General features: G+C 43.2%; 1 long non-coding RNA gene across 5 annotated transcripts; it reads left to right on the top strand.

Moving 5' to 3' along the window:
- The first annotated feature begins 1170 nt into the window (after positions 1-1170).
- LOC102396068 lies at positions 1171-18425 on the top strand. 5 transcript variants are annotated; one of them, XR_006545084.2, is made up of 5 exons: positions 1171-1347; positions 1478-1667; positions 14201-14363; positions 17581-17658; positions 18106-18425. It is a non-coding gene; the product is annotated as an uncharacterized LOC102396068 (long non-coding RNA). The 5 variants fall into 5 exon arrangements; XR_003103716.3 differs by having other exon boundaries at positions 1172-1334; XR_003103715.3 differs by having other exon boundaries at positions 1175-1328.
- Positions 18426-18789: the final 364 nt, after the last annotated feature.

Below are 18789 nucleotides of genomic sequence, written 5' to 3'. Positions count from 1 at the left end.
GCACACTCTTGGACCACAGTGATCATTCGTGATAATGATACACAGGAAACAGAGATGGAAACTGGAGGCCCATCGGATGCTGTCTAGAGGAACAACTCAAGTCTCCAGAGAGATGATGGTGTAGAACTGGGCATGGAGGTATGAAGAGATTTAATTCTTTCTTTTGTAAATTTTTTTCTTTTAAGATGCTTTTGTGAGGTTTTCACAGATAATAATACTGAAATCCAGAGAGGCTGAAGTCCTGACTTAAGACTGTGAGGTTAGGAAGTAGCAAAACTTCTACTGATTTTGCTTAGTGAGGTCTTCCACCATCCATCCATCCATTCATCACTCATTCATTAAAAGATTTAAGTCCTGACTTCAGTTCAGTTCAGTTCAGTTCAGTCGCTCAGTCATGTCCGACTCTTTGCGACCCCATGGCATGTAGCATGCCAGGCCTCCCTGTCCATCACCAACTCCCAGAGTTCACTCAGACTCATGTCCATCGAGTCAGTGATGCCATCCAGCCATCTCATCCTCTGTCGTCCCCTTCTCCTCCTGCCCCCAATCCCTCCCAGCATCAGAGTCTTTTCCAATGAGTCAGCTCTTCACATGAGGTGGCCAAAGTACTGGAGTTTCAGCTTTAGCATCAGTCCTTCCAAAGAACACCCAGGGCTGATCTAAGCCAGTGCAATTAAGGAGTAGGAAAGTTCTGTTAGATGTTAATGAGCTGGTTTCACCATTCAGTCATCCATCCATCTATTGACTATTTGTCCAGAATCTACCATGGTTACTACTATACTGTGCATGGGTGTACAATGTGCGTGAGTGCTAAGTCGCTTCAGTCACATTGGACTCTTTGCAACTCCGTGAACTGTAGCCTGCCAGGCTCCTCTGTCTGCAGGATTCTCCAGGCAAGAATACTGGAATGGGTATCCATGCCCCACTCCAGGGGATCTTCCTGACCCAGGGATCAACATATAATAGAGAACAAAAGACCAAGTCCCAGGAAATTTCCATTTTAGTGAGAGAGAGATTAGGGGCAGACAGGAGACAGCAGCAACCAGTACACAGTGGGTCACGGAAGGACAGCGCCCACTTGTGTGTGTGTGCTCTGTGTGTGCTCTCCTGTGATGCACGCATTATCTGGGCAGGTGTCAAAGAGGTGAGAGTAGGAAAGACACATACGTGCACCTGCAATCATAACATCGGCATTCTCCTTATTGTCCTGACTCATTTTGTTCAACTGCTTTCCTGACTCCTGCCTAGCCCCTCCCCTCAGAATCAGAGGCAGCTGTGCAGTTGCTAAGCCGTGGAGGGACATCTTCTCCGGAGCTGCAGGCTGGCAGGTAAAGGTGAGACGGGGAGGTAAGACAGAGGTTGGTCAGGGCTGCCCTGCAGTAGGTAGGAAACAGCTCTTAGAACCTGGAAATCACAAGTTAAAAGCAATTTACTGAATGTGCATTTGCTTCCAGCCTTTTCTCCTCTTTTACTTCAGAATGAAGCAGAAAACCATTCTGAGGCTTTTGCCTCAGAGGCTTTTGCCAGTGAGTTCTCAGTAAGATTTCAGCATGCCTTCCCGAGAACATGGCTTCCTGGGAACACGCCTTCATAGATGACTGCCTTACTGAGTGAGGGAAGTGGGGCAGAGGGCATGGCTGGCCCAGAAAACAAATACCTGGAAAAAAGTGAGTATCTTTAGAAGACAGACTGTGGTAGGAGAGAAAACTGGTAGTGCTGGGGCCATGAAATTGTGAAAGCTTTGTGGCCTTTTCAGACAGCATGGAATCCTTGGTTGTTTTTAATTTGGCTGGGGACGTGTTCTACAGATAAATGATACAGAGTTGTGATGAAGGGTGAATTGCAACAGAATGAGAAGGGAAATAAGATGGTCTGGATGGAGTGAAGGGGACACATTCTGTAAAACAATTAAATTACCTTTTTTATGTGTATGGGCTTCCCTGGTAGCTCAGCTGGTAAAAAATCCACCTGCAATGCAGGAGACCCTGCTTCAGTCTCTGGGTCGGGAAGATCCCCTGGAGATGGGATAGGCTACCCACTCTAATTATCATGGGCTTCCCTGGTGGCTCAGATGATAAAGAATCTGCCTGCAATGTGAGACACCTGTGTTCGATCCCTGGGTTGGGAAGATCCCCTGGAGATCTTTTTTTATGTGTATTGTGAGAATACTTAAAGATCTACTCTTTTATCAAATTGCAAGTATACAACACAGTATTATTAGCTATGATACTAGGATATATTAACATGTTGTGCATTGGAGTCCCAGAACTCACTCATCCTAAAACTATGTGAGGTGATATACATGTTAGTTCACTTGATTGTGATCATTTTATAAAGTATAAGCATGTGAATGTGCTAACACATACAATTTTTATTTGTCAAGTACACCTTGATAAAGCTGGAAAAGAAGGTTATTGAGAAGCATGTTTAGAGACTTCCATGGTGGTCCAGTGGCTAAAACTCCAAGTTCCCAGTCCAGAGGGCCTTAGCTTGATCCCTGGTCAGGGAACTTGATCCCCCATGCCACAACTAAGACCAGGCACAACCAAATAAATGAATGAATAAATATCTGAAAAAGGCATGGCTAGCAGGATTTTATCACTGATGAGATGACTAGCTCTTATTTATTAAGGAATTACCTGTGCCCTGGCTTAGAGTGCCTTCCATATGCTAACTTGTCATCCTTAGAACAATCCTATAAAATAGCCACTATTATAATCCCCACTTACAGATGTGGAAAAAGAGTTTCAGGAAAGTGAAATAAATTGCCCATGGATTTACAGCGGCAAAGTGGAGTAGCTGTGACTCAAACCCATAGTGCTGTGCATGCATGCTCAGTCCCTTCAGTTGTGTCTGACTCTTTGTGACCCCATGGACTGCAGCCCACCAGACTCCTCTGTCCATGGAATTCTCCAGACAAGGATACTGGAGTGGGTTGCCGTACCCTCCTCCAGGGGATCTTCCCAACCCAGGCATAGAACCCGAATCTCCCACATCTTCTGTGTTCGCAGGCAGATTCTTTACCCACTGAGCTACCTGGGAAGCTCTATAAACTGGGTCCAAAGCTTATTATTTGGCTGCTTCTGCTCTTTTGTCCCCTACAGTAGTAGATGTGGGGGGAAGGAGAGAGAGGGGTGGGAAGGATTCCCAGATTTCCATTGTGGGACAGAAGGTCCACGGGTAGACCCAGTTCTAGATTACTGGGGCGATCACGTGCCATTCTATACTTTTCTAAACATTCTATGCATTCTATCCCAGTTGAGAACTACAATATAACCAGTATTAACATACAAAGGCCCTGGACATTCCTGCCCACACCCAGGGTGAGGTCCCCTGCCATCAGTTATCTCCAGCCCCTACCTCACACCCTGTGGGCAGTTCCTCTGCTTCCCTCCATGCCCACCAATTTCAGCTGATTTCTAGAGATCAGTAATCTGCCCAATCACTCCTGCCTCTGAGGTGTTGTTCCTGGAAGACTCTTGGCCTCTGAACTAGAGTTTTCCTTTCTGTGTTTGTCCTTTACTCTCTGCCTGTGCTGACATGGATCTCCCAGGTGTGTATCTGACCACACTGTTTCACTGGTGGACTTTGAAAGCTGAAGGCTGTTCCAGTCGCTATTTGCTGCTGTTGTTCAGTTGCTAAGTTGTGTCTGACTCTTTGCGACCCCATGGACTGTAGCACGCCAGTCTCCTCTGTCCTCCACTATCTCCTGGTGTTTGCTCAAATTCACGTCCACTGAGTCGGTGATCCTATCTAACCATCTCATCCTCTATCACCCCCTTCTCCTTTTGCCTTCAATCTTTCCCAGCATCAGGGTCTTTTCCAAGGAGTCGGCTCTTTGTATCACGTGGCTAAATTATTGGAGTTCCAGCTTCAGCATCAGTCCTTCCAATGAATATTCAGGGTTGATTTCCTTTAGGATTGACTGGTTTGATCTCTTTGCAGTCCAAGGGACTCTCAAGACAATCATTTTTTTTTTTAGCCATCAAAGAGAGGGCTGTAGTTCAGTGATGCCGTCAATAGGACATTTAATTTTATGTGACCCCCCCCACCCCCGGTTTTTAAAAAAATCTTTTGACTTCTCTACTCCCAGGCATTTCTCACTGGTCACTTCTCTCCCCAGGCTGCTTCCTGCCTCACTGATATTCCCATTATCCACAAATTCGTATTTACTTTCATTCATGCATCCGTGAGTTCATTCTCACATTTGACCAGTGTGCCGGGTGCAGTTTCAAGTGCTTAGGATACATCAGTGAATAAATGACTCTAGAATTATTTTACTTTAGGAGCTTGTATTCTAGGAAGATGGAAACAAAGTTGTTCACTTGTGTCCAACCCTTTGTGAGCCATGGCATGTGGAATCTTAGCTCCCCAGCCAGGGATTCAGCGTGCATTTCCTACATTGGAAGGCAAAGTCTTAACCACTGGACCACAGGGGAAATCCCAGGTATATAATATTTAAAAAAGAACAAGGATGTCATGGTAGCTGGAAAAGAGAGAGCAAACAAAACCAGGGAAATAACAGAGGCCCAGACCATGGAGGGCCTTGTAGAGGCTGCTGCAAGAAATTAGGAGGAACTCTAGGGACTTCCCTGGTGGTTCAGCAGTGAAGACTCTGCACTTCCAGTGCAGGGATGTGGTTTCAATCCCTGGCTAGGAAACTAACATTCCACATGTCATGAAAGTGAAATGAAAGTCACTCAGTCGTATCTGACTCTTTGCGACCCCATGGACAATACAGTCCATGGGATTCTCCAGGCCAGAATACTGGAGTGGGTAGCCTTTGCTTTCTCCAGGGTGTCTTCCCAACCCAAGGATCAAACCCAGGTCTCCCACATTGCAGGCGGATTCCTTACCAGCTGAGCCACAAGGGAAACCCAAGATTACTGGATTGAGTAGCCTATCCCTTCTCCAGCAGACCTTCCCAACTAGGAATCAAACTGGGATCTCCTGCTTTGCAGGCGGATTCTTTACCAATGAGCATGTCATTCAGTTCAGTTCAATTCAGTAGCTCGTCAGGTCTGACTCTTTGCGACCTCATGGACTGCAGCACGCCAGGCCTCCCTGTCCATCACCAACTCCTGGAGTTTACTCACACTCATGTCCATTGAGTCGGTGATGCCTTCCAACTATCTTATCCTCTGTCACCCCCTTCTTCTCCCACCTTCAATCTTTCCCAGCATCAGGGTCTTTTCAAATGAGTCAGTTCTTCTCATCAGGTGGGCAAAGTATTGGAGTTTCAGCCTCAATATCAATCCTTCCAATGAATATTCAGGGCTGATTTCCTTTAGGATGGACTGGTTGGATCTCCTTGCAGTCCAAGGGACTCTCAAGAGTCTTCTCCAACACCACAGTTCAAAAGCATCAATTCTTTGGCACTCAGCTTTCTTTATGGTCCAGCTCTCACATCCATACATGACCACTGGAAAAACCATAGCTTTGACTAGACAGACCTTTGTTGGCAAAGTAATATCTCTGCTTTTTAATATGCTATCTAGGTTGGTCATAGCTTTTCTTCCAAGGAGCAAGTGTCTTTTAATTTCATGGCTGAAGTCACCATCTGCAGTGATTTTGGAGCCCAGAAAAATAAAATCTGACACTGTTTCCACTCTTTCCCCATCTATTTCCCATGAAGTGATGGGACCAGATGCCATGATCTTCGTTTTCTGAATGTTGAGCTTTAAGCCAACTTTTTCACTCTTCTCTTTCACTTTCATCAAGAGGCTCTTTAGTTCTTCTTCACTTTCTGCCATAAGGGTGGTGTCATCTGCATATCTGAGGTTATTGATATTTCTCCTGGCAATCTTGATTCCAGCTTGTACTTCATCCAGCCCAGCATTTCTCATGATGTACTCTGAATATAAGTTAAATAAGCAGGGTGACAGTATACAGCCTTGATGTACTCCTTTCCCGATTTGGAAGCAGACTGTTTTTCCATGTCCAGTTCTAACTGTTGCTTCCTGACCTGCATACAGATTTCTCAAGACGCAGGTCAGATGGTCTGGTATTCCCATCTCTTTCAGAATTTTCCACAGTTTGTGGTGATCCACACAAAGGCTTTGGCATAATCAATAAATCAGAAATAGATGTTTTTCCAGAACTCTTTTGCTTTTTCGATCATCCAAAGGATGTGGGCAATTTGATCTCTGGTTCCTCTGCCTTTTCTAAAACCAGCTTGTACATCTGGAAGTTCATGGTTCATGTATTGTTGAAGCCTGGTTTGGAAAATTTTGAGCATTATGCTAGAATTTACTAGCATGTGAGGTGAGTGCACGGAGAAGGCAATGGCACCCCACTCCAGTACTCTTGCCTGGAAAATCCCATGGATGGAGGAGCCTGGTAGGCTGTAGTCCATGGGATCGCTAAGAGTCGGGCATGACTGAGCGACTTTACATTCACTTTTCACTTTCATGCATTGGAGAAGGAAATGGCAACCCACTCCAGTGTTCTTGCCTGGAGAATCCCAGAGACAGAGGAGCCTAGCGGGACAGAGGAGCCTAGTGGGCTGCCGTCTATGGGGTCGCACAGAGTCGGACACGACTGAAGTGACTTAGCAGTAGCAGAGGTGAGTTCAATTGTGTGGTAGTTTGAGCATTCTTTGGCTTTGCCTTTCTTTGGTATTGGAATGAAAATAGACCTTTTCCAGTCCTGTGGCCACTGCTGGGTTTTCCAGATTTGCTTGTATATTGAATGCCGCACTTTCAGAGCATGATCTTTTAGGATTTGAAATAGCTCAACTGGAATTCCATCACCTCCACTAGGCTTTGTTTGTAATGATGCTTCGTAAGGCCCACTTGACTTCGCATTCCAGGATATCTGGCTCTAGGTGAGTGATCACACCATCATGATTATCTGGGTCATGAAGATCTTTTTCATGAAGATCATCTCTACCATTTCTATCCTTTATCGAGCCCATCTTTGCATGAAATGTTCCCTTGGTATCTCTAATTTTCTTGAAGAGATCTCTAGTCTTTCCTAATCTATTGTTTTCCTCTATTTCTTTGCACTGATCACTGATTTTGAACAGAGTTGAGATTTAATACCTTAATATTTAAAAACATCTTTCTGGATCTTGAGAACAGACTGTAGGGAGACAAGTATAGCAGATGATGAGTTAGGAGGCTACTATTGCCATCTGGGTCTAAAACATATGATGCTCTTTCTAATCTCATGGCCTCCTGTGGGTAACAAGTAAAGAGAGAGGCCAGATCAGATGTATTCTCTCCAATGCTTCTGGAGCTGGGGTAGAAGTGAAATTCTCAGTGTCAACCAATGGACCTAGATGGGAAAGTTGGCTGGTAGGTGTTCAGTGTCTTCCTGTCTAAGAATGGAAGATGCTGAGCACTTCTCTTTTATTTCCAGGTTGCCTATGTGTTGGTTTTGATGCCATATTGGCGCCTAGCCCAGGCTTCCCAGGTGGTGCTAATGGTAAAGAACATGCCTGCCAATGTAAGAGACATAAGAGACTCAGGTGGGATTCCTGGGTTGGGAGATCCCCTGGAGAAGGGAATGGCAACCCACTCCAGTATTCTTGCCTGGAGAATCTCTTGAACAGAAGGGCCTGTGGGCTACGGTCCATAGGGTCACAAAGAGTCAGACTTGACTGAAGCAGCTTAGCATGCATGTATGGCGCCTAGCCCACCTCCCATTAGGTCCTCCTTGTTATTACTGTTGTCCCTGCTAACCAACCACAAGCACATGTCAGTCACCAAGTCCTGACTGTATGATAGATAATCATAGTCCCTGAAGATAAGATTGCCCCAGAGAAATGCCCACAGGACACTGGGTAGATGGCCACTCCTTCCTGTCCTAGACCAAGCAGCATAAACCTGCAACATTTTCCCTCTTCAAAAATGATCATGTGTATGTGTCTTATTTGACTCCAATAAGAAAGTGACTTGTATTACCTGTTTGCCAAAACAATAGTATCAATGATTATATTATCAAAGGGTGGAAGGTGAAGGGCAGAAAAAAAATAAGAATATTGGGACTCAAAATTCCTACACAAAATGACCACCATAAGGTGAGTTTTGAAGCACTCTTAAGCCAGCATTGTAGGGGTATTTCTTGAAATATAATGCCTTTCTACAAGTTATTCGATTGCTTTATATTTCTGTATAAAATGTAATGCTTCATAAGAAGATGTTTTGCAATTTTTAAATGTGTCTTAAAGTAAAGACATATGGCTATACAGAATGCAGCTAGGCAGTGAAATGGTAAATGTAGAAAAATGTAGAATTAGCTCAAAAGTCTCTGAAGCTTTGCAAGAATCTGATGTAATGAACCAAAATGACCTTCTTCATTTTCTATCATTTCCCCCAAGATGCTAGTGCTTCAGATCTATGTGTAAATGTTACATGGGCTCTGTCATTAGGTAGATATTTGCTCATAGATGATAAAAAAAGGTATATTTTCCTCCCAAATTTAATTTGATTCAGTTGCAACCATGGTCAATGAGGAACAGTCCTTGGAGATGGGTGTTGTCAAGCGCTCTTAGGAATCTGACATCTTATTATATGGAAAAAATTGCTAACAGTCTTGTAAGTACAGATTCAAAAGGGAAAATATGAAAGGCCATTTCTTAGCCTAAAGCATTTGTTAGTAAAACTCACAAACTCTTAGGGCTTAGAAAGTTTCATACTCCATTTTCTAGTTTTCTCCAGTATTAGTTTTCAAGACGTCTTTCAGACGTTTAGCTCATACACACAAATACTGAAGTGCAAAGTATGCAAGTTTGTCATCCACTATTCCCCATGCCTATGATGGTGTGTCCACTCTGATTTTATCACATGGAAGTGGCCTTGTATTCCACATAAAGATACAATGCAGCAATAACTCCATGTTTTCTCTTTGCTCCCTTGTGTCAGTAATCAATTTTATGAAAGGCAGTGGTCAGACCTAGTTTTTTCCTTCTTCCTTAATGTGTCCAAAATAGTGCTTATGTTGATGCTTTTGAATTGTGGTACTGGAGAAGAATCTTGAGAGTCTCTTGGATTGCAAGGAGATCAAACTAGTCAATCCTAAAGGAAATCAACCTTGAATATTCATTGGAAGGACTGATGCTGAAGCTAAAGCTCCAAAACTTCGGCTACCTGACCAAAGAGCTGACTCATTGGAAAAGACCCTGAGGCTGGGAAAGATTGAGGGCAGGAGGAGAAGAGGATGAGAGAGGATGATCACTGACTCAATGGACATGCATTTGAGCAATCACTGGGAGATAGTGAAGGACAGGGAAGCCTGGCGTGCTTCAGTCCATGGGGTCACGAAGAGTCAGACACAACTTATCAACTGGACAACAGCAAATTTAATCTGAACTGTTTCACCTATATCTTGGGCATCAAGGAAGACCACAGTCTGCCTTTGGTATCCACAGTTTCATCATCTGTGTATTAAAACGGGTGACAATGGTCCCAGAAACAGAACACTTTTAAATGTCATCTGTAATCTGTGAACAGGTACAGAAATAGGAGAATAGGAAGACAGCATAGAAGTGGAGCTGCTAGTTCTCTGCTTTTTTTAATGTGAAAAGGACATCAGCTGGATCTCAAACTATACTAACTCTATGATGCAGATTTATATGGGCATGTCTGAAGGCCATTTGAATGGACCCATGAGCCTTGTATTGTCAAAACAGACCAGAGGTCTCTTAGGGCTGACATCATTCTAAGCCAAGACAGAGTTTGAACAAAGGATTTTGCCTGGAATAAATGGTTCATAAAGAAGTTCAAGGTCATTCTGAATAGTGCCCATGTCTGCCACTCACCCTGCCCATGGCCTCACTACCACACTCTCACCTGACCCTAGGGGGAAGGGAATGGAGGATAAAATGTGAAAGAGTTGTTTCAGCCCAAACATCATGAAATGTGGACTTGGTGGCTGCCGTGACAGACCTGCACAGGAGCTGGGCACTTTCACATCACATGTTACTCTCAAGCATGGTGCGGACTCAGCCACCTGGGACCTGCTGAATTAGCTTTCGTCTTAGATGGAAGAGTGGTCCCCCATGCCACTCTTTAGTGGGTGTTAGCAGAACCACAGAGGACCTGGGGCAGCTTCATGATGGTTTCATGACCAGCAGCAACAGGACACATCAGAGCAGGAGAGGAGGAAGGTAATGGGTCCTCATAGCAACACAGAGGATGCATCTGCAAACATCTGAGACTTCTTAAGTGATGCGCAGGAGTACTGGGTGGGGAGGAATTTGAATCACATGGGAGTCTCAGAAGAGTTTGTGGAGCAGAAATATTCTACTAGTGTTAGGATTACCATGACTTAATCACTGTGTTAGTGTGGGCTGGGAAAATCTCGGTACATTTTAATTGGGAAGCATTTTAATTGGCATGGTTCAGTTTCCCTAAGGTCCAGCTGGGACAACTACTAGCAATGACTGTAAATGATTCACAAAGATTGGGAGAAGTGCAAAGTGATCGAAAGAAGCAATTGAAAGTCCATTCTCACAAAAGGAGAGCCAGGACAGTGTGGCCTAATATGGATCCATCAGCATGTCATGCTGGGAAACAAACAAACTGACTATCTCACCAGAAATCAATGTCTAAGCAGCCATAAAAGCACAAGGTTTTGGGTGAAAAACAGCAGGCCTTTGTAGAGAATCGATATCATCAAAGTACTCTATTTTCTTTCCGTGACAGAGTGATAGAGAAATTGAAACTCAGTGTATTTTGATTTAGCTAAGGCTTTGATTTTTCTTGATGAGAATTTCTCTTCAACAAGGAGGACCACTCTAACAGATATTTTTAGAAGCCCTAGTGCATATGCTAGGTAACAGGTATATATTCTGGTAACCAGTCGCCACTCTTGTGGCGGCAGAGAGCTACATGGGCAGGTAACTAAAAATCAAGGTAAACAGGCTTTAATTCAATTATGTGCGAAGTACTGTAGTAGCACAAATCTATTTTTTAACCTTTTATTTTATATTGGGATATAGCTGATTAACAATGTTGTGATAGTTTCAGGTGGACAGCAAAGAGATTCAGCCTCACATTCTCCCCCAAACTTGCCTCCCAAACAGGCTGCTATGTAACACTGAGCAGAGTTCTCCGTACAGTAGCACAAATCTAGGTTTCTAGAACTTTTTGAGATGGTCTAGGAAAGTGCCTTCAAATAAAGAAAAGTTTGAATAATTGTTAGCAGTTTGATCAGAGAGCAAGAGATAAGGACTTGAAAGTTAGGAGAGAAAGTAAGCAAGTTAAATTTGGTAAACCAGGCAGTCTATTGACTAGTAAAAAGAATTGCCCACAAATAGCTTCTCAACCCAAACTTGTTAAAACTGACCCAAGAAGTAGACAATGAAAAAGAATCCAAGTGTCTCTGTGAACTTGGGACCAAATACGTTAGCCCTGAATGTATTATTTATCTGGACAAAAAGAACATTGCTTTGTAATGTTAACCTTATAAGAAATAGGAATATCAAATGTAAGAATCTTTAGTAAAAAGCAGGAATGTCAGAACATCTAAGGAACTGCTTTGATCAGTTTCCCTTCATGTTTATCCCTCTTCCATTTCCAAAGCAGAATATCAATATCGCCACAATGTTTAAGACTTGAGCTTGGGTCCAGTCTACATAGGTGACATCTCTTGACAGCATTAAGAATGAGTCAGTTATCAAAGGATGCTGAGAAGACTGGTGGCTAAGATCCAAATCTGATAACAAAGAAAAACACGAAGAGAGAAAAGCACTAAGTTGCCAGCAGAATTGGGGGCCTGGACATCTCTTTCAGGCTTAGTAAGAAGTAGCTCATACAACATGGTAAATTAACTATAAAAAAGAAGAAAAGTAAGAGGTTGCTCAATCAGACCTGCCACACCTGCCATTGTCTTTGCCACGCCCACCATTTTCCCACTTTATAAATAAAAATGGGGGGCAAGAGGAAGGAGCCCTCAGCATCTTTAAGAAGGCAATGTTAAAGGTGAATCAAGCTTTGCTTTGAAAGGACTGGAATGTTTTCACCCCACCCCTTCTCCCTGCTCCTAGTGGTACAGGGCTCTGGAGGATCTTCATAGAAGCAGAGATGTTGGCAAGAGAGGAAGAGCCTGGCATCTTTTGCCCTGGTTGGCTGCTTAAACAGTGGGCCTGTTGATCTGGCCTGAGTCTATGAGACCAGATGAAAGACAGCAGGAAAGAACTTCTAGGCTTGGTGATGCAGGGTTGGTGATACAGCTGACTTATCCTCCTACTGTTTGGCTTTGAAAAATGTGTAAGTTTCCTTTGCACAGAGCCAGACTACCACTGCCCCATCTGATGCTTCATCAGGTAGGCAGGAGGATGCCAACAGTAAGAGGCTTCAAGCTGTCCACTGGGGTTGAGAACTGAGGAGGAGGGGTATGGGCAGTGTTGGGAGAAAAGAAAACACCTCTCTATCCAACCAAGTGGGGACTGTCACTTCAACAATTGCATGGGATTTCAATGGGGGCTTTGGGTGGAGCCAGCTATTCCTAAAATGTATTCCGAAGTCACCGTTAATGAAATGCTTTCAACAGCAGCTGTGTCAACTGGAAAAAAGAGCACAACCAAAAGTTGAGAGTTGTTTCACTCGACGGACAAAACTGCAAACTTCGGCCCGGGACACAATGTCTCAGAGAGCGCTGAAGGACTGCTTCTAAGAGGAGCCTGCATATGTAGGAACTTTTGCAACAAAGATGGGGGAGTCAGAGCATCAAAAGATTACTGTTAGTTAAAAGAAAACCAGATATCTCAGGTTAATGAATTTAGTACTTTTCTAGGTAAGAGAAGAAGAAAGAGTCTGGGCTCACTGGAATCATTCCTTTGATTGTACCTTCGCTCTCTAGAGCCAGTATCCTGCTTTTCTCCATCCTGAGTCCCCTCAGGGTACACAGTTTGGGGCAGCCACAATGCCTTGATGGCTGAAACATCCTTTGTTTGGGGCTTCCCTCATAGCTCACTTGATAAAGAATCCACCTGCAAGGCAGGAGACCCCGGTTCAATTCCCGGGTTGGGAAGATCCACTGGAGAAGGGATAGGCTACCCACTCCAGTATTCTTGGGCTTCCCTGGTGGCTCAGCTGATAGAGAATCTGCTGAAACATCCTTTGTTTACTGATCTGGCAGCAACATTCTCATTAACGACTGTAACTCATGTATTAGATGTGTATGCTCCATATTTGTAAAGTACCTCTGATTTTCACAACAGCCCTTCATGGGACTTCAGTCATGCATTTTCCAGATGGGGAACCAGGCTGAGGGAACCAGGCTGATGGGGAACTAGTCAGAAATGTGACCGCTTCACACCGATAACAAAAGAATCAAGCTAGGATCTAAATCCTGGTCAAGGCTGTCTGACTTCAAAGCCCATGTTTTTCTTGTAAGCTTCTGATTGACCGTGTGAAGTAAGCAATGTTTTATCTGCATTTAACGGATGAAGGAATGGAAGCTAATAAAACGATGAGAGTTGGGAACGGTGAGGACTAAGGCTTGAGAAACTTTACTAAGCCAAATTCCCAGAATGTCTGATCTCTCCTGCCTACCCAAGTCATGCCAAGAACAATTTTATTCTTTCCAATTAATATCGAACTGGGTGCTAAATAAATGCTCAATATTGACTCAGTGACTCACTGACTGGCTGTACTACCAAGGGAGAATGAGAATTCTTTTCTGGAGGCTTATGGAAAAGAACAGATGAGGATCTTTCTGGTTTACTGTTTGATTTGGGAGATGACAAAATGATCTCTTGTGTCCCTTCTTCAGCCCCCAGACTTGATGATTCAGAACCGTTTCAGGGAAGCATGATTCCTTTTTAGCCGATTTCTTTAATTAGCATTTCTGCAAGCCTTCTGTGTATCCCCCCCAAATTATGACTTTTTACCAGGGAGCTTCAGACTACAAAGTTCCTTCAGAAACTTTATAGATTTTTTTAAATTAAATCTTTACAGAATTTTTTTGGGGGTTCACACACATAAAAACAAGCAGTGAAATACCATTTGTCTTCTCTTTTTCATCTTTACCAAGCACTAAAATGGAAAGAAAAATATTTTATGAACGTAATAAGCTTTCCTGGGGCTCTTGCTAAGGGATTTATTTATCTATTGCTTCAGGGAAAAAGCACATTCCTTCTAATATATTTGACTGCTCATTCCAAAGCCAGATCTGGGGCTTTTATTTTACCTTCACCAAGAACTTGAGAGAAATGTACATTTCATGAATCTCTGTGTCTCCTGGCTGCTAGGAATCTCTTCTCCCCAGGCAGAGAGGTAGCAGACATTTTCCTCTGCCTGGTGTCCAGATGGATAGGAACGACAGTCTGGCGCTTTGACTCAGAGTGACTATGTTCATTCTCAGGACCATGGAATTAGATGCTCCTTGCTGAATCCTGGATGCCAGATTCAGAGGTAAAAGCCTTTGAGACATACTTTAGGAGCTTTTGGAGAGAGGCTACCCAATTCTATTTTTCTAATTCAAGTACAAGACTTTACCACTCAACCTGTTTTCTGCCAGATCTAGAGTCCCACGTGGTGTTAAGTTTCCTGTGGCTGCCATCACAAGTTACCACGGGCTGCGTGGTTTAAAACAACAGAAATATATTCCATAACAGTTCTGGAGGCCAGAACTCCAGAATCAAGGGGTCAGCAGGCCAGCCTCCCTCCAGAGTCTCTACGGAAAAGTCCCTCCTTGCTTCTTCCAGCTTCTTTGGTCCCTGGTGTTCCTTTCCTCGGGACAGCATCCCTCTAATGTCTTCTGTCTTCACATGGCCTCCCTCTTCCCCTCGGTGTCTTCTCCCCTGCTGTCTCTTCTAAGGACGCTTGTTGTTGGATTTAGGACCTGCCTGGGTAGCCTAGGAAGAGCTCATCTCAAGGTTCTTTTGAATTGTTTATCTATTTTTGGCTGTTCTGGGTCTTCATTGCTGCATGAGCTTTCTCTAGTTGCAGCGAGTGAGGGACTGTTCTCTAGTTGGGGCGCTCAGGCTTCTCATTGCGGTGGCTTCTCTTGTTGCAGAGCACGGGCTTTAGGGCCACAGGCTTCAGTAGTTGTGGCTCCCGGGCTATAGAACGCGGGCTTAATAGTTGTGACCCACAGGTTTAGTTGCTCCGAGGCGTGTGGGGTCTTCCGGGACCAGGGATTGGACTGAACCTATGGGATCAACCAGGGATCTCCTGCGTTGGCAGGCAGATTCTTCACCACTGAGCCAGTAGGGAAGCCCTAAAGATTCCTAATGTAATTATATTTATAAAGACCCTTTTCCCAAATAAAGTCACATTTGCAGTCACCAGGGCAAGGACATATCAGTTTTGGGGCCACCATTCAGCCCACAGTTTTAAATGAAAAAGATAAATATAAGAGTCAGATTAGATAAAGTCTCCAGGGAAACAAGATTAGAATTGTGTACTGATCAGGGAAGAAACTTGGATTCTTCTCAGGCAGTCACCTGTTATCTGGTCCTGAATCTTCATCTTAGAGATGATCCTGTCTTTTGAGATCAGGCTTCAGGTGAGGATTTGGGCTGAAAATCTTGATCCAGTAGTAACCTCTCCAGGTATTTTCTTCTCTTCAGTGATTTGAGGTTATCATGTTTCCTGGAGGATCAAAGCAACACATCTGTAAGTTAGAAACTTAGTTTTAAATCTTCTTAACTGTGGGGTTTGTGGTTCTGGACATAAGAACATTCACTGGCTGGTAAAATAATATTCTTTAGGTAAATTATGCATGGTGTTGTAATACTGCTCAAAAGAGACTGCTACTGCATTCCTGTAGCTAATATGTTGCCAAAATGTCACTTAAACTGCATTCTTAAAGAAATGCATGGGATTATTTCATCATTAATAAGACAAATTGTATGAAGCATGCATATGAAAATTAAATTATAGAAAGAGTATATGGAACAATGTTTGGGACTAGAATTCAGAAAATAAAACTTATACAACCCTTGGACTTCTCTGGTGGCACAGTGAACAGGAATCTCCCTGCCAATGCAGAGGACAGGGCATGGTTTCAATCCCTGGTCCAGGAAGATTCCACATGTGGAGCGCAACTCAACCCCTGTAACACAACTACCAAAGCCCTTGCTCTGCAACGAGAGAGGCCATTGCAACGAGAAGCCCAGGCACCGCAACGAAGACCCGGTGCAGCCAAAAATAAATGATTTTTTAAAAAAGCCTAGAATGAAGAAAATGACCCTAAATATCCGACAAGATGATGTTCTATCCCTTCCCCAGTGAATTGGAACATAGCTAAGCTCCCGCTGTGCCTGACGAGGACAGGGTACTTTACATGGAATAGAAGGTGGGTGGGGCTTTCTGAGAAATGGAAGGGTAACCAGAGTTTCTGGGAAGCTTGTGCAGGGCCACCACACACTCAGACAGAGAGCTCTGTATTTACTAAATAACTCTTGTGGTGACAGGAAGCAAGAGGTGATGAGAATTTAAGTCCGAAACAATGAGGAAGCATTTCAGTTTGGCAGCATCTCATTACTTTGAGTCGAATTCTTTGACCTCTTTGGCTTACCAGCATACTCAGGTCACAAAGCTGTTAATTCTGTTATTTCAGGTACCAATACCACCCTGACCAGCTGGTCTTAAATTAATTTTAAAAAAGAAAATAGGCATATTTCTGATAATAGTAACCCACTCTGTTTGTTTCTCCCTTTCTCATTCCTCTCCCGACTTTTTTCCTTTCCTCTTTCTTTCCTTTCTTTCTTTCTGTCTGTCTCTCTTTCAATTTCTGTCTGTCTCTCTTTCAACGTTTAGAAGTACTTTCTGATCCATTATTTCAATTCACCTTCAATAAACTCAGGTCAGTAGGGCAGATATTATTATTCCCAGACTGGCCAAGAGAGACTGGACTTCTGTCCAAAGTCTCAGAGATGGCTATGGCAGTCTGCACAATGACCAGGTGCTCTAACTTTTGGCTGCTATTGAAAGTAGTAAAACGTAATGGGAAAACACAAACAAACCAAAGCAAATCGAAAACTGGGAGCCAAGAAACAGAGATTCTAGTTCTGGTTGAGGTACTAACTTGCTGTGTGACCCTGGGCAGGTCACAGCACCTCTCTGAGACTGCTATTTTGCATCTGCATTTTGAAGAAGCTGCAGCAGATAGACTGTGAGTCTCTTCTCTCTTGGGTAGAACCTCAACTGGGGGTTGAGGATAGACTCAGCCTTTCTCTATATTCTTTTCCCTTGTCTCACAGTATACCTGAGATCCTGACCTTTCTGTAGGGTCCAGAGATACCTTCCTGGGTGGGTTTGATGGCAGCTGAACCCTGGGTCCCTGGTCACTCGTCCAGCAGCTGGCCTGTGCTTGTACCATTTTTTTGCAACCTGGTGATTTTTCCTCTTAAATTTAGGGTTGGCATTTCTCACATGTGAAGTCTGAACTCCACAGGGTATTATTTTTAGACCGATCATTTCAGGAGAAGGCAAAAACCCTGCTCTCTTTGCGTGGATTTCATGAGTCCACATGTGTATAGAAACAAAAAGCCCTAAAAGATAATTCCACTCTTGAATGATTTAATAGTTTCTTGGCTCAGCAGGTACCTTATTTTGGTAAATTGGGAGGAAAAATTCCTTTTTTTGATAACAAAAGTAATAATTCTTTCTTACAAAAAAATAGGAAATACAGAAAAGCACAAAGAAGAAAATGAAAAATATGTAACACCACCTTCTGGAGATAACCAGACTTGAGTCATTGGTATGTATCCTTTCTGCCTTTTTGATGTATGTGCACATACGTATTACTCTTCAAGAAAACTGAAGACATGCTACATATATTATTTTATAATACTTTTGTATTAAAATTATATTGACCTTTTTTAATTACTGCATAACATTTAGTACATGGATAAACTGAAATTTGAATAAATTAAGTACATACTTTAATGCTCAAAGACATTATTTTTGAAGAATGGCAAACATTAATCAGATCAGATCAGATCAGTCGCTCAGTCGTGTCCGACTCTTTGCGACCCCATGAATCGCCGCACGCCAGGCCTCCCTGTCCATCACCAACTCCCGGAGTTCACTGAGACTCACGTCAAACATTAATATCTAAAAATATTTTCTACTCTCTCCCAATGAGCATATGCAGAGATTATACTTTTGAATTCAACAAATCCTGTGTCTTATTCTTCCCTTTTAGGTCTATGGAAACTTATATTTCCCAGTTCCCCTTGGGATTAGATGAGGCCATGGAGCTGGTTCTGGACAGAAATGTGAGTGGAAGTGAAGTTTGTTACCTCTAAATGATATAGACAGAAAAAAACAACAACATACCTTTGAGATTTTCCCATCTTTGTTTTGCCATGAAGACCATGGAGACCTTGTTTTGGGATGGTGAAGACGCAAGAGGAAGCATCCTCGATCCCTGAGTCACAGCACAGAGGGATTACCTGGAGAGATACCCAACCTACAGATGATCCTGGGTGAAAGAGAAATAAACCAATAGGGGTTAATCTTCCAGATCTTGGATTGTTTGTTTCTCAGCAAAGGGCTAGTCTATCCTCACTGACATCAATCCTATGTAGAAATGATCTAAGATGATTCTTCTCTGACGTTCTTTCTTCTCTGATGTTCTCAAGGTAGAGCAATTTACTGATTACCATTCAGCGCTTTAACTGATTGAGGATCTTATGTGTACACAGAGTATCAGCACTTAAAGTGACATAAAATGGAAAGAGACATAATCCTACTCCCCCATACATAGTCAAATGAGGATGGCATAGATTGCAAAAATTAAAACTATGAAAGTACTCTAGTTGAGGGTGTACAATTTCTTAACAGAATCACAGAAAATAGGATAACTTTGGGGAAGGGTCCCAAGAAT

Source organism: Bubalus bubalis, chromosome 15 (assembly GCF_019923935.1).
Source record: "Bubalus bubalis isolate 160015118507 breed Murrah chromosome 15, NDDB_SH_1, whole genome shotgun sequence".
Taxonomy (NCBI): Eukaryota; Metazoa; Chordata; class Mammalia; order Artiodactyla; family Bovidae; genus Bubalus; species Bubalus bubalis.
Note: the sequence above shows the minus strand (reverse complement) of the source record. Positions and strands in the feature narration are given on the sequence as shown.